The sequence below is a fragment of the Pseudophryne corroboree genome (genome assembly GCF_028390025.1).
Source record: "Pseudophryne corroboree isolate aPseCor3 chromosome 2 unlocalized genomic scaffold, aPseCor3.hap2 SUPER_2_unloc_5, whole genome shotgun sequence".
In the NCBI taxonomy this organism is placed as follows: Eukaryota; Metazoa; Chordata; class Amphibia; order Anura; family Myobatrachidae; genus Pseudophryne; species Pseudophryne corroboree.
In genome coordinates this window covers 287,968-303,249 of record NW_026967492.1, presented here as the reverse complement: position 1 = coordinate 303,249, position 15,282 = coordinate 287,968, and the positions used below count along the sequence as shown (strand labels likewise).

The window sequence follows — 15,282 nt, the reverse complement described above, 5'->3', positions numbered from 1 at the left end:
CCTCCCCTATAGAGCGTATTATCTCATCCTAACCCACCGCTCTATGCTCCTCACTCACTGTCTCTCCTCTGTGTCACCCCTGTCTGTCTGTCCCTCCACTATAGAGTGTAAGCTCTCCTCCTAACCTACCGCTCTATGCTCCTCACTCACTGTCTCCTCTGTGTCACCCCTGTCTATCTGTCCCTCCCCTATAGAGTGTAATCTCTCATCCTAACCCACCGCTCTATGCTCCTCACTCACTGTCTCTCCTCTGTGTCACCCCTGTCTGTCTGTCCCTCCCCTATAGAGTGTAATCTCTCATCCTAACCCACCGCTCTATGCTCCTCACTCACTGTCTCTCCGCTGTGTCACCCCTGTCTGTCTGTCCCTCCCCTATAGAGTGTAATCTCTCATCCTAACCCACCGCTCTATGCTCCTCACTCACTGTCTCTCCTCTGTGTCACTCCTGTCTGTCTGTCCCTCCCCTATAGAGTGTAAGTGTGACACCCCCACCGCATTCCACCTGGCTGTGGATTCCATACGTATGGTTATTTGACTCTTTGTGAAATAATAATTGTATATATATATATATTGGTATGTACATATAATAACCCAGATGCTGTGTTCAGTATATACTGTATACATTGGTGACAGTGGAAAAATGGGTGCCTGTGGCCACATATAGTGCACACTGCTGGCAGTAGTTGGACAGGTGCAGGGGGCCAGCGCGTGGTTAAAAGACTGTTGGATCAAATCCACGAGCCGGCTACACCGAGTCTCGTGCCTTCGGACAGCCGTTAAGAAAAAGGAGCTGCGCACTTACCCCGAGAGGTCAAGGAGAAGGAGAAGCGGGACTGTGTGGCTCCGGTCGCTGAATCCTCAGTGCGGTACAGAGAGTGAAATTCTCCGCATCACCCGACAAGCAGCCCAGAGGAGAGAGAATCTGACCCCGGCAGAAGACAACTAACCGAGCGGTGAGCCAGGCAGCGGTGTAGAGCGGAAGGACTGCTGACGGCTTGCAGACACGCCGGGAGGAGGTACGGAGGCGGGCTGGAAGGCGGAGCGGCAGCTGACTGACAGCCGGGAAGAAGAGCGGAGGTGCAGCTGACGGCCTGCGGACACGCCTGGAGGAGGTACGGAGGCGGGCTGGAAGGCGGAGCGGCAGCTGACTGACAGCCGGGAAGAAGAGCGGAGGTGCGGTTGACGGCCTGCGGACACGCCTGGAGGAGGTGCGGGGGCGGGCTGGAAGGCGGAGCAGCTGCTGACGGCCAGAGCCGGCCAGAGGGAACAGCTGTGGGCAGCCCTGTTACCCGAACAGGCGGTGCAGGAGCAGCAGCGGGATCCCTATTAAGGTATTTAACCCGAACTCTCCCAGCATTCTCATCAGCCACTCAGTTCCCCAATATCAGATGTTTCTACGCCATCACTCTGGCTAGATATTAGGAGAGACATTATGAAGACCGTGGCTCTATATATATATATATATAGATGTTATAGATGTTCCGCAGCGTTAATCTAGCCCTGGAAATATCGGACCCCTAAACTCCTACCCAAACTAAGAGATCTAGACCTACGTGTATAACTCCTATCCTAGAGAACTTTCCGGAAGAATGATGAGTGCTATATGACAGTAGTCACCACTGAACTTATACTGCTCCAGGCATATATATATATATATATACTATATACTATGAGTCAGGAGGAAAGGTCCTACAAAGGAGTTTAGAATAACAGAGTATCTGCTACAGCATTCTCAACCTCTGTGTATTCGTCTCAGCAGTCGCTAGGATTATTCTTCAGCAACAATCTAATAGTGGTCATCCCCAGCTGAGAAGTCATTGGCTATTGTTACCTGTCTTGAGGTTATCACTGACACCATAGTCCGCTAGGAAGTGATGCCTTACGTAGTTGTTTGTGGCTTCAGCAGAGTACCGATAGAGCCAGAGCAGGATTACAAAAGAAAGCCTACATTATCATAGACGAGTCGTCCAGCTAACTTTACGAACTCTACATGAAGATAGGGATTCGGAATTAGACCCAACCAGTTCAGTCTAGTCTCGCTAGGAACTATATCGGCTTTATTGCGGCTCACTCAGTAGCTTTATTTGTCCACCCCTCCGAGACATAACCTATTCCCCAGTGACTCAGACTTATTGGAGGGGCATTATTAAAGAACTATCTAAATGTGCACCAACGAAAGATAGAGTACTCCAACCAATCGGGACATTATATTGGGGATAATGTAGCTATCTAAACAGTTGGCAGCAGCCATACTGGTCTACTTGTTTTGTAGAGGAAGTATAAAGGGTCGGACTTTATTTAGCTGATAGAGAAGGTAAATTACATGTTGATTCACTCAAAACTTATTGTATAGTAAATGTTGTAAGGATTTAACTAACCTATTTTACATTTAGGGGACCTGATATAGGAGAGAGTCATTACTACCAGCAACAAGGGTTCCAGTATAATAAATATTGTTAAAATGGGTTACACTGTTGTTGACACTATTGGTTGTGTTGTTAGAGTTAAATAATCATATCTTTACAAGTGTCTTAAATTCTTCTGTTGTAAAGAACCAACCTCATTAAATACATTGTTTGAAATCATCATTCATCACTGACCAGTGGGAAATTCTTGCGATACGTTGGACTAGGACCGGAAGGGAAAACAAGAGAAAGCTCACAGCTTCTAAGGTAATAGAAGATAACAGGGAAGTCACACTAGTAATTACGTGACCTACCTTTTTCCAATAAAAAAAACAAAACAGAAATTTTATTACAAAATTTGGCGTCCACGAACAGGATATCTGTAAAATGTCGGCTCCACAGACTCCCACATCGACATCGAAATCAGGCAGGAGACTCCTTCCAGCGTCCCCCAGAAAAGAAAATTCAACTACTACCACGATGACATCACCTATAACTATGCCGTACTATTTTGGGGCCCCGTGGTTGCCTACATATGCGGGAAATGTACGATCCTCCGGCTCCAGTACTCTTAAGGAGTTCAAGGACAAATTATATTCTATGTTTCGGTTATATCCACTTAGTAAGAAACAACAGGTGGAGATTGTGATGGGACAACTGAAAGGCTCTGCGTTATGTGAGGTACAGGCCTGGGAGGATGAGGAAAAAGAGACGGTGGAAGATATTTTCAAAAAACTCGGGAGTAGATTCGACTCCAAAACAGTAGCGGAGGTCAAGAGCCGTCTTTATGCAAGGAAACAGCGACCCAACGAATCACTGCGGGATTTCGCCCTGGGACTACAGGAGGCAATGAAAGCAGTTAAAATCCTCGATACCCGCGAGATAATCCAGTCTGACGAGACGTTAATTAACTTATTTATAGAAGGAGCTCAAGGTGAGGCGGTTCGATCTCAACTAAGAATGTGGAGGCGTCAGCAGCCAAATTGCTCGTTCTCGGAGTTTAAGGAGGCAATTCTCCAAATCCTCGGGTTAAATCAAAGCGACGACGCTGATCATGAACAAGCAGCTGATAAAAATGAGGAGGAGAGTCCACACGAAGATAAATCGTGTCCCAGATTCGAAACCCCGATACAAAAGGGGGCCATTTCGCAGCAGGCCCAAGCCCCAGTAGGAACAGACCCTATCAGTCTGCTTGGCAGCAAACTTACAGAGCTTACACTGAATTTGGCTCGGATGAGCCAACGAATAGACGAGCTAAGTGGAGAACAGGGTGATAACCGGCAAAGAGAATGGCGCCAAGGGTGCAGTGGCCGGAATCGACCTCGCTGGGACATACCCAGAGAGTCGGGCCGGCGGCCCACTGATCAATTCGACCCCCAGGGAAGACCAATCTGCAGGGGTTGTCAACAAAGTGGACATGTTGAGCGAAACTGCCCTAATGCCACTTTAAACCAGGAGAACCCGAGGCAAGGGACCGACCCTCGGGAGGAGACTCATTAACAGGTCCGTCGTCGCAGGAGTGGTGGCCCAGGTACGTTGGAGAGTGCCCGCATCTGAAGATCCGAATTAATGGGGTCGAAGTAATGGCTCTCCTGGATACAGGTTCTCAAGTGTCTACGATACGTCTCACAGAATTCCTTCGACATTGGGACGAAAACACCATCGTAACTCCACCAACTACATGGCTCCATCTGCTGGCCAGCAACGGACAACCCATTCCATATCAAGGATATTGGGAACCTGATATGAGGATAGGGAAGGCCAAGTTATATCGACAAGGGTGTCTAGTTACCACTGCGCCTAGTACCCATTTACCCCCAGTTATCTTAGGTATGAATATCTTGAAGAATTGCCCAGAGGAGATGGTGGAAGCTCTACGATGCGAAATGAAGACTGCAGCTCCTAGAGAACGGAGGGCCTTACAACAAACAGTACGAATGCTTGAGAAGCAGAGGAGGTTTGCCAATGTTCGGGGGGAGGTCGGAAAGGCCCGAGTTACAGATCGGCAACCGGTTTTATTAGAGCCTAAGTCCGAACAGGTGGTGTGGTGTAAGACCAGGATAGGGCCTCTGGGACGTAATTATGAGGCTCTAGTAGAATCCTGCGACCATGATGGACAGCAGCCTTTCGCTGTAGCGAGAACCTTGGCGATTGTAGAACATGGAAGAGTACCTGTGCGTATACTCAACCCGCATAACTACCACATCCGACTTTACAATCACTACCCAGTAGCAAAAGTCAGTCAAGTAGACTTCCAGGATATCGTGGGACAGAATGGAATCACAATTCCAGGTGAGACAGCAACGGAAGAATCAGACGACGACATGGGAACTCCATGGTGGTCCGAGGTACAGATCGGCAATGAGGATACTCCAGACACTCAACGAGAAGGGATACTTCAGGTAGTACGACAAAATGCTGAGGTTTTTAGTCAGCACCCTTCTGATTTCCGCAAGGCCGAGAAAGTGTTTCATCATATACCTACAGGAACAAACCCTCCGATCAAAGAGAGGCATCGTCCTTTACCTCCAACCATGTATCAGCCCGTGAGAAACATGCTCGCCGAGATGAAGGAGGCTGGAGTCATTAGAGAGAGCCATAGTCCGTGGGCGGCTCCGATTGTAATTGTGAAGAAAAAAGATGGCAGCCTCAGATTCTGCGTAGACTACCGCAGGTTAAATGCTGTTACTCATAAGGATGCTTACCCGCTACCGAGGATCGAAGAATCCTTAACAGCCTTGAAAACGGCCGCATACTTCTCCACATTAGATCTTACCAGCGGGTACTGGCAGATTCAAATGGCTCCTGAAGATAGGGAAAAGACGGCGTTCACCACCCCAATGGGCCTCTTTGAATTTGATCGGATGCCCTTCGGACTCTGTAACGCACCAGCTACATTCCAACGTGTCATGGAACATTGTCTTGGCCACCACAATTTTGAGACCGTGTTGTTATACCTCGACGATGTCATCATCTTTTCAAAAGGTTATGAAGATCACCTTAGATATTTAGAGGAGATATTCCATTTACTGATTAAGGCTGGACTGAAGCTCAAACCTGCTAAATGCCATCTACTCAAACCAAAGGTTCGATACCTTGGTCATGTTGTCAGCGCTGAAGGAGTGATGCCTGATCCGGAAAAAATTAATGTGGTGCAGAATTGGCCGGTACCCCGAACCGTCCGGGATGTCCGAAGTTTCCTAGGACTCGTCGGTTATTACAGACGTTTCATTGAACAGTTTGCCCGAGTCGCCGCCCCATTGCATGAACTCCTAAGGGGCAGATTGGGTGTTGAGAGAAGGGGTTTGTCTTTTGTAGATTGGAGAGAAGAACATCAAATGGCCTTCGACCAACTGAAGATTGCGTTGACGGAGGCTCCGCTGCTTGCCTATCCAGACTATGATAAACCCTTCGAAGTCTACACCGATGCCAGTCACCGTGGTTTAGGGGCTGTCTTGTCTCAGAGGCAGAATGGACGGGAGCGAGTTATTGCTTACGCCAGCAGGGGCCTTCGCAAGACTGAGCGGAACAGTGAGAACTACAGCACCTTTAAGCTGGAATTGTTAGCTCTCGTTTGGGCCATTACAGAAAAATTCAAGGACTACTTGGCCGCCGCCCCGTTTATAATCATGACGGACAACAATCCTTTAGCTCATTTATCTACTGCTCGGCTGGGGGCCCTCGAACAGAGATGGGTATCTCGCCTTGCCAACTTCAGTTATACAGTGTCGTATAGAAGTGGGAAGTCAAATGGAAATGCAGACGCCCTATCATGGCTACCAACTGCAGATGTAGCAGAAGAGGGTAATGACGTTGAGGAAGACATCGAGACTCCAGTGTTCAAAGTCGCTAGAACAGGGAGAACTGTTACGTCTGACCCTTTATCCGCCTCCATTGATCCGCGGGTTGAGGATCACTCATGTGACCCAACTCCTGTCGACTGGTCAAGAATCCAACAACAAAGCCCAGTGTTGAAAGACCTCATGGCTCTATTGCAACAGAAATGCCGGTTAAGCAGAGTTCAACAAGCCGAAGCTGATCCAGAGCTTGTGAAATGGTTGAGACACCGGGAACGTCTCCAGCTAAAACAGGGTCTTCTAATACGACTTAGCATCGACCCCGGCACTCATCAGACAGTCAGGCAGATTGTAGTCCCAAGAGATCGAGCTACCCTACTGTTAGAAGCATATCATGATCAATCTGGACACTTCGGTATGCAAAAGACAGAGGCAATATTAAGAAAAAGATACTTTTGGATCGGCATGAGAAACGACATTGAGAGGTGGTGTCAAGAGTGTGTGCCGTGCAGCCTTAAGCGACATCCTGATAATACTCAGAAAGATATCTTACATCCCATCAAGAGCCAACGTCCTTTGCAAATCGTCGCGCTGGATCACGTAAAACTGGAACCGAGCACCAGCGGGTACCAATATGCTCTGACTATGACTGACCATTATAGTAAGTTCCTGGTGGTAGTACCAGCCAGAGATCTTACAGCAAAGACCACCGCTGAACTGTTCCTCAAACATTTCGCTAGGCCTTATGGGTATCCTGATTGCATTCTAACGGATCAAGGTCCTGCGTTTGAATCCCAACTTTTCCAGGAACTGTGTTCCTATTATGGTTGTCAGAAGACAAGAACTACAGTCTACCACCCACAGGGGAACGGCCTGTGCGAGCGAGCTAATCGAACTATCATTAGTATGTTGAGGAGTCTACCGATGGGGGAACGAGCCAAATGGCCAGCTCTACTTCAGGAGCTTACATATTTGTACAACAATACGGAACATTGCTCCACCGGGTTTACACCTTACTACCTTATGTTTGGCCGGCGGGGAAAGTTGCCTCAGGACCTGGAATTGTTGCCTACGGAAATTCATAACATTAACCCCCAGACTGACTGGGTCCGTGAACACCAACGGAGGATAAAAATAGCCCAAACAATTGTAGAAAAACGACTAGGGGTCGTTCATCAGCGTCAAGAAAAAAATTATAACAAACATACCCGGCCCGTGCCTATAAAAGTTGGGGATAGGGTATGGAGAAGACGGAACCATCGCCACAGTAAATTAGATACGTTGTGGGAAAGTCTCCCCTATGTCGTGGTCGGTGTTCCGGACGGAGAACACTATACGTACAAAATCCGCCGCAGTCCGGAAGAGCCAGTCAGTGTCGTGTCCCGTGAACAAATCAAACCTTGTATCGCCCCAGTTCCTGCAGAGGGACGAAACTTGCCGGAAACAGATGATCCAGGGGCTTTGGAGTTCCTACCATTACACGATCCCATGGAGCTCTTATTGTTCCTGGGCGGCCCTACTAAGCAGAGTTCGGTAGAATCTATAGCCTCAGACCTCATAGAAGAAGGGTCCCTTGAACGTAATGACACCACTTGTCGTGGAAGAGCTCTAGACAAGGGGGAGGTGCTTACCCCAATATGTTGGAGACCGAAATGCAGTACCCGAGGTACATTACCTCTAAGGTTTCGTGATTAAGTCGTCCTAGTATATTTGTGTATGGTATTCTTATTTGTAATTAATCCTTATCAATAGAAAGATTAGTTCTGTATTGTATGTTGAAATGGACACATGCGTGAGGACACGCATCATTCTACTGGGGAGGCATGTGACACCCCCACCGCATTCCACCTGGCTGTGGATTCCATACGTATGGTTATTTGACTCTTTGTGAAATAATAATTGTATATATATATATTGGTATGTACATATAATAACCCAGATGCTGTGTTCAGTATATACTGTATACATTGGTGACAGTGGAAAAATGGGTGCCTGTGGCCACATATAGTGCACACTGCTGGCAGTAGTTGGACAGGTGCAGGGGGCCAGCGCGTGGTTAAAAGACTGTTGGATCAAATCCACGAGCCGGCTACACCGAGTCTCGTGCCTTCGGACAGCTGTTAAGAAAAAGGAGCTGCGCACTTACCCCGAGAGGTCAAGGAGAAGGAGAAGCGGGACTGTGTGGCTCCGGTCGCTGAATCCTCAGTGCGGTACAGAGAGTGAAATTCTCCGCATCACCCGACAAGCAGCCCAGAGGAGAGAGAATCTGACCCCGGCAGAAGACAACTAACCGAGCGGTGAGCCAGGCAGCGGTGTAGAGCGGAAGGACTGCTGACGGCTTGCAGACACGCCGGGAGGAGGTACGGAGGCGGGCAGGAAGGCGGAGCGGCAGCTGACTGACAGCCGGGAAGAAGAGCGGAGGTGCGGTTGACGGCCTGCGGACACGCCTGGAGGAGGTGCGGGGGCGGGCTGGAAGGCGGAGCAGCTGCTGACGGCCAGAGCCGGCCAGAGGGAACAGCTGTGGGCAGCCCTGTTACCCGAACAGGCGGTGCAGGAGCAGCAGCGGGATCCCTATTAAGGTATTTAACCCGAACTCTCCCAGCATTCTCATCAGCCACTCAGTTCCCCAATATCAGATGTTTCACTCTGGCTAGATATTAGGAGAGACATTATGAAGACCGTGGCTCTATATATATATATATATAGATGTTATAGATGTTCCGCAGCGTTAATCTAGCCCTGGAAATATCGGACCCCTAAACTCCTACCCAAACTAAGAGATCTAGACCTACGTGTATAACTCCTATCCTAGAGAACTTTCCGGAAGAATGATGAGTGCTATATGACAGTAGTCACCACTGAACTTATACTGCTCCAGGCATATATATATATATATACTATATACTATGAGTCAGGAGGAAAGGTCCTACAAAGGAGTTTAGAATAACAGAGTATCCGCTACAGCATTCTCAACCTCTGTGTATTCGTCTCAGCAGTCGCTAGGATTATTCTTCAGCAACAATCTAATAGTGGTCATCCCCAGCTGAGAAGTCATTGGCTATTGTTACCTGTCTTGAGGTTATCACTGACACCATAGTCCGCTAGGAAGTGATGCCTTACGTAGTTGTTTGTGGCTTCAGCAGAGTACCGATAGAGCCAGAGCAGGATTACAAAAGAAAGCCTACATTATCATAGACGAGTCGTCCAGCTAACTTTACGAACTCTACATGAAGATAGGGATTCGGAATTAGACCCAACCAGTTCAGTCTAGTCTCGCTAGGAACTATATCGGCTTTATTGCGGCTCACTCAGTAGCTTTATTTGTCCACCCCTCCGAGACATAACCTATTCCCCAGTGACTCAGACTTATTGGAGGGGCATTATTAAAGAACTATCTAAATGTGCACCAACGAAAGATAGAGTACTCCAACCAATCGGGACATTATATTGGGGATAATGTAGCTATCTAAACAGTTGGCAGCAGCCATACTGGTCTACTTGTTTTGTAGAGGAAGTATAAAGGGTCGGACTTTATTTAGCTGATAGAGAAGGTAAATTACATGTTGATTCACTCAAAACTTATTGTATAGTAAATGTTGTAAGGATTTAACTAACCTATTTTACATTTAGGGGACCTGATATAGGAGAGAGTCATTACTACCAGCAACAAGGGTTCCAGTATAATAAATATTGTTAAAATGGGTTACACTGTTGTTGACACTATTGGTTGTGTTGTTAGAGTTAAATAATCATATCTTTACAAGTGTCTTAAATTCTTCTGTTGTAAAGAACCAACCTCATTAAATACATTGTTTGAAATCATCATTCATCACTGACCAGTGGGAAATTCTTGCGATACGTTGGACTAGGACCGGAAGGGAAAACAAGAGAAAGCTCACAGCTTCTAAGGTAATAGAAGATTACAGGGAAGTCACACTAGTAATTACGTGACCTACCTTTTTCCAATAAAAAAAACACAGAAATTTTATTACATAAACTCTCATCCTAACCCACCGCTCTATGCTCCTCACTCACTGTCTCCCCTCTGTGTCACCCCTGTCTGTCTCCCCCCTATAGAGTGTAATCTCTCATCCTAACCCACCGCTCTATGCTCCTCACTCACTTTCTGTCCTCTGTGTCACCACTGTCTGTCTGTCCCTCTCCTATAGAGTGTAATCTCTCATCCTAACCCACCGCTCTATTCTCCTCACTCACTGTCTCTCCTCTGTGTCACCCCTGTCTGTCTGTCCCTCCTCTAAAGAGTGTAATCTCTCATCCTAACTCACCGCTCTATGCTCCTCACTCACTGGGGTATATTTACTAAGCTCCCGATTTTGACCGAGATGCCGTTTTTTCTTCAAAGTGTCATCTCGGTTAATCTCGGTCATTTACTAAACACTAATCACGGCAGTGATGAGGGCATTCGTAATTTTTTGCTAGTTCAGGTAAAAAATTACGAATGAATACACCATCGGTCAAAACGCGGCTGTTTAAGTATGAATCTCGGTCATTTACTAAGAAGTGCAAAGCAAAAAAAGAACAAACACTGCCGTGAAAAATTACAACTCGTAAAAAAGTGCTAAAAAAAAACAGAACTTTTTTTTTTATTCGTGTTTGGATAGGCATGCACGGATCCATGAGATCCGTGCATGTATATCAGTGGGAAGGGGTGGGAAAGTGCTTATTTTTACAAAAAAAATTGCGTAGGGTCCCCCCTCCTAAGCATAACCAGCCTCGGGCTCTTTGAGCCGATCCTGGTTGCAGAAATATGGTGAAAAAAATGACAGGGGTTCCCCCATATTTAAGCAACCAGCATCGGGCTCTGCGCCTGGTCCTGGTCCCAAAAATACGGGGGACAAAAAGAGTAGGGGTCCCCCGTATTTTTAAAACCAGCACCGGGCTCCACTAGCTGGACAGATAATGCCACAGCCGGGGGTCACTTTTATATAGTGCCCTGCGGCCGTGGCATCAAAAATCCAACTAGTCACCCCTGGCCGGGGTACCCTGGGGGAGTGGGAACCCCTTCAATCAAGGGGTCCCCCCCCCCCAGCCACCCAAGGGCCAGGGGTGAAGCCCGAGGCTGTCCCCCCCCATCCAATGGGCTGCGGATGGGAGGGCTGATAGCCTTTGTTGTAAAATAAAAGATATTGTTTTTAGTAGCAGTACTACAAGTCCCAGCAAGCCTCCCCCGCATGCTGGTACTTGGAGAACCACAAGTACCAGCATGCGGCGGAAAAACGGGCCCGCTGGTACCTGTAGTACTACCACTAAAAAAATACCCAAAAAAACACAAGACACACACACCGTGAAAGTATAATTTTATTACATACATACACACATACATACATACTTACCTTATGTTCCCACGCAGGTCGGTCCTCTTCTCCAGTAGAATCCAAGGGGTACCTGTTGAATAAATTCTACTCACGAGATCCAGGGGTCCAGGCTCCTCGGCAAATCCAGGGGTAATCCACGTACTTGAATAAAACAAAAAAACGGTTGCCCGACCACGAACTGAAAGGTGACCCATGTTTGCACATGGGTCACCTTCCCACGAATGCCAGAAACCCACTTTGCCTTCTGGCTAAGTGGGTTTCTTCAGCCAATCAGGGAGTGCCACGTTGTAGCACCCTCCTGATCGGCTGTGTGCTCTTGTCCTCACTGACAGGCAGCACACGGCAGTGTTACAATGTAGCGCCTATGCGCTACATTGTAACCAATGATGGGAACTTTCTGCTCAGCGGTGACGTCACTTTAGGTCAACCGCAGGGCAGAAAGTTCCCATCATTGGTTACAATGTAGCGCATAGGCGCTACATTGTAACACTGCCGTGTGCTGCCTGTCAGTGAGGACAGGACCACACAGCTGATCAGGAGAGTGCTACAACGTGGCACTCCCTGATTGGCTGAAGAAACCCACTTAGCCAGAAGGCAAAGTGGGTTTCTGGCATTCGTGGGAAGGTGACCCATGTGCAAACATGGGTCACCTTTCAGTTCGTGGTCGGGCAACCGTTTTTTTGTTTTATTCAAGTACGTGGATTATCCCTGGATTTCCCGAGGAGCCTGGACCCCTGGATCTCGTGAGTATAATTTTTTCAACAGGTACCCCTTGGATTCTACTGGACAAGAGGACCGACCTGCGTGGGAACATAAGGTAAGTATGTATGTATGTGTGTATGTATGTAATAAAATTATACTTTCACGGTGTGTGTGTCTTGTGTTTTTTTGGGTATTTTTTTAGTGGTAGTACTACAGGTACCAGCGGGCCCGTTTTTCCGCCGCATGCTGGTACTTGTGGTTCTCCAAGTACCAGCATGCGGGGGAGGCTTGCTGGGACTTGTAGTACTGCTACTAAAAACAATATCTTTTATTTTACAACAAAGGCTATCAGCCCTCCCATCCGCAGCACATTGGATGGGGGGGGACAGCCTCGGGCTTCACCCCTGGCCCTTGGGTGGCTGGGGGGGGGGGACCCCTTGATTGAAGGGGTCCCCACTCCCCCAGGGTACCCCGGCCAGGGGTGACTAGTTGGATTTTTGATGCCACGGCCGCAGGGCACTATATAAAAGTGACCCCCGGCTGTGGCATTATCTGTCCAGCTAGTGGAGCCCGGTGCTGGTTTTAAAAATACGGGGGACCCCTACTCTTTTTGTCCCCCGTATTTTTGGGACCAGGACCAGGCGCAGAGCCCGATGCTGGTTGCTTAAATATGGGGGAACCCCTGTCATTTTTTCCCCCATATTTCTGCAACCAGGATCGGCTCAAAGAGCCCGAGGCTGGTTATGCTTAGGAGGGGGGACCCCACGCAATTTTTTTGGGGATTTTACATTGTTTAATTAAAAAAAAAAAAAAAAAAGAACCCCAGCACGGATCACACAGATCCGGCCGAGATTGATTGTAAAAAAAAAAAGGCAGTGTTTTGCTAATCACTGCCGTAAAATTAGGTAAAAAAAAAAACGAATGACATCGACATCGGAAGAAAAGAAAAACACGAATACGACAGCTTAGTAAATCCATCGTAATAAATTCAAAAAGTTGCAGTTTTACACTGTCGATGTCATTCGTGATTGAACTTTGACCTATTTTCGGGAATTACGAATGTTAGTAAATGTACCCCACTGTCTCCCCTCTGTGTCATCCCTGTCTGTCTGTCTCTCCCCTATAGAGTGTAATCTCATCCTAACCCACCGCTCTATGCTCCTCACTCACTGTCTCCCCTCTGTGTCATCCCTGTCTGTCTGTCTCTCCCCTATAGAGTGTAATCTCATCCTAACCCACCGCTCTATGCTCCTCTATCACTGTCTCTCCTCTATGTCACCCCTGTCTGTCCCTCCTCTAAAGAGTGTAATCTCTCATCCTAACTCACCGCTCTATGCTCCTCACTCACTGTCTCTCCTCTGTGTCACCCCTGTCTGTCTGTCTCTCCCCTATAGAGTGTAAACTATCATCCTAACCCACCGCTCTATGCTCCTCACTTACTGCCTCTCCTCTGTGTCAGCCCTTTCTGTCTGTCCCTCCCCTATAGAGTGTAAGCTCTCATCCTAACCCACCGCTCTATGCTCCTCACTCACTGTCTCTCCTCTGTGTCACCCCTTTCTGTCTGTCCCTCCCCTATAGAGTGTAAACTCTCATCCTAACCCACCGCTCTATGCTCCTCACACACTGTCTCTCCTCTGTGTCACCCCTGTCTTTCTGTCCCTCCCCTATAGAGTGTAAACTCTCATCATAACCCACCGCTCTATGCTCCTCACTCACTGTCTCTCCTCTGTGTCACCCCTGTCTGTCCCTCCCCTATAGAGTGTAAACTCTCATCCTAACCCACCACTCTATGCTCCTCACTCACTGTCTCTCCTCTGTGTGTCACCCCTGTCTGTCCCTCCCCTATAGAGTGTAAACTCTCATCCTAACCCACCGCTCTATGCTCCTCACTCACTGTCTCTCCTCTGTGTCACCCCTGTCTGTCTGTCCCTCCCCTATAGAGTGTAATCTCTCATCATAACCCACCGCTCTATGCTCCTCACTCACTGTCTCTCCTCTGTGTCACCCCTGTCTGTCTGTCCCTCCCCTATAGAGTGTAATCTCTCATCCTAACCCACCGCTCTATGCTCCTCACTCACTGTCTCTCCTCTGTGTCACCCCTGTTTGTCTGCCCCCCCCCCTATAGAGTGTAATCTCTCATCCTAACCCACCGCTCTATGCTCCTCACTCACTGTCTCTCCTCTGTGTCACCCCTGTCTGTCTGTCCCTCCCCTATAGAGTGTAATCTCTCATCCTAACCCACCGCTCTATGCTCATCACTCACTGTCTCTCCTCTGTGTCACCCCTTTCTGTCTGTCCCTCCCCTATAGAGTGTAAACTCTCATCCTAACCCACCGCTCTATGCTCCTCACACACTGTCTCTCCTCTGTGTCACCCCTGTCTGTCCCTCCCCTATAGAGTGTAAACTCTCACCCTAACCCACCGCTCTATGCTCCTCACTCACTGTCTCTCCTCTGTGTCACCCCTGTCTGTCTGTCCCTCCCCTATAGAGTGTAATCTCTCATCCTAACCCACCGCTCTATGCTCCTCACTCACTGTCTCTCCTCTGTGTCACCCCTGTCTGTCTGTCCCTCCCCTATAGAGTGTAATCTCTCATCCTAACCCACCGCTCTATGCTCCTCACTCACTGTCTCTCCTCTGTGTCACCCCTGTCTGTCTGTCCCTTCCCTATAGAGTGGAAGCTCTCATCCTAACCCACCTCTCTATGCTCCTCACTCACTGTCTCTCCTCTGTGTCACCCCTGTCTGTCCCTCCCCTATAGAGTGTAATCTCTCATACTATCCCACCGCTCTATGCTCCTCACTCACTGTCTCTCCCCTCTGTGTCACCCCTGTCTGTCTGTCCCTTCCCTATAGAGTGTAAGCTCTCATCCTAACCCACCTCTCTATGCTCCTCACTCACTGTCTCTCCTCTGTGTCACCCCTGTCTGTCTGCCCCTCCCCTATAGAGTGTAAACTCTCATCCTAAACCACCGCTCTATGCTCCTTACTCACTGTCTCCTCTGTGTCACCCCTGTCTGTCTGTCCCTCCCCTATAGAGTGT

The 15,282-nt window shown here is 48.3% G+C and overlaps 2 long non-coding RNA genes across 2 annotated transcripts; both read left to right on the top strand.

The window, feature by feature from the left end:
* The first annotated feature begins 825 nt into the window (after positions 1-825).
* LOC134983069 (uncharacterized) lies at positions 826-2,588 on the top strand. Its single transcript, XR_010191603.1, has 2 exons — positions 826-1,331; positions 2,394-2,588. It is a non-coding gene; the product is annotated as an uncharacterized LOC134983069 (long non-coding RNA).
* A 5,783-nt stretch (positions 2,589-8,371) lies between these two features.
* Positions 8,372-10,027, top strand: LOC134983068 (uncharacterized). Its single transcript, XR_010191602.1, has 2 exons — positions 8,372-8,781; positions 9,833-10,027. It is a non-coding gene; the product is annotated as an uncharacterized LOC134983068 (long non-coding RNA).
* Positions 10,028-15,282: the final 5,255 nt, after the last annotated feature.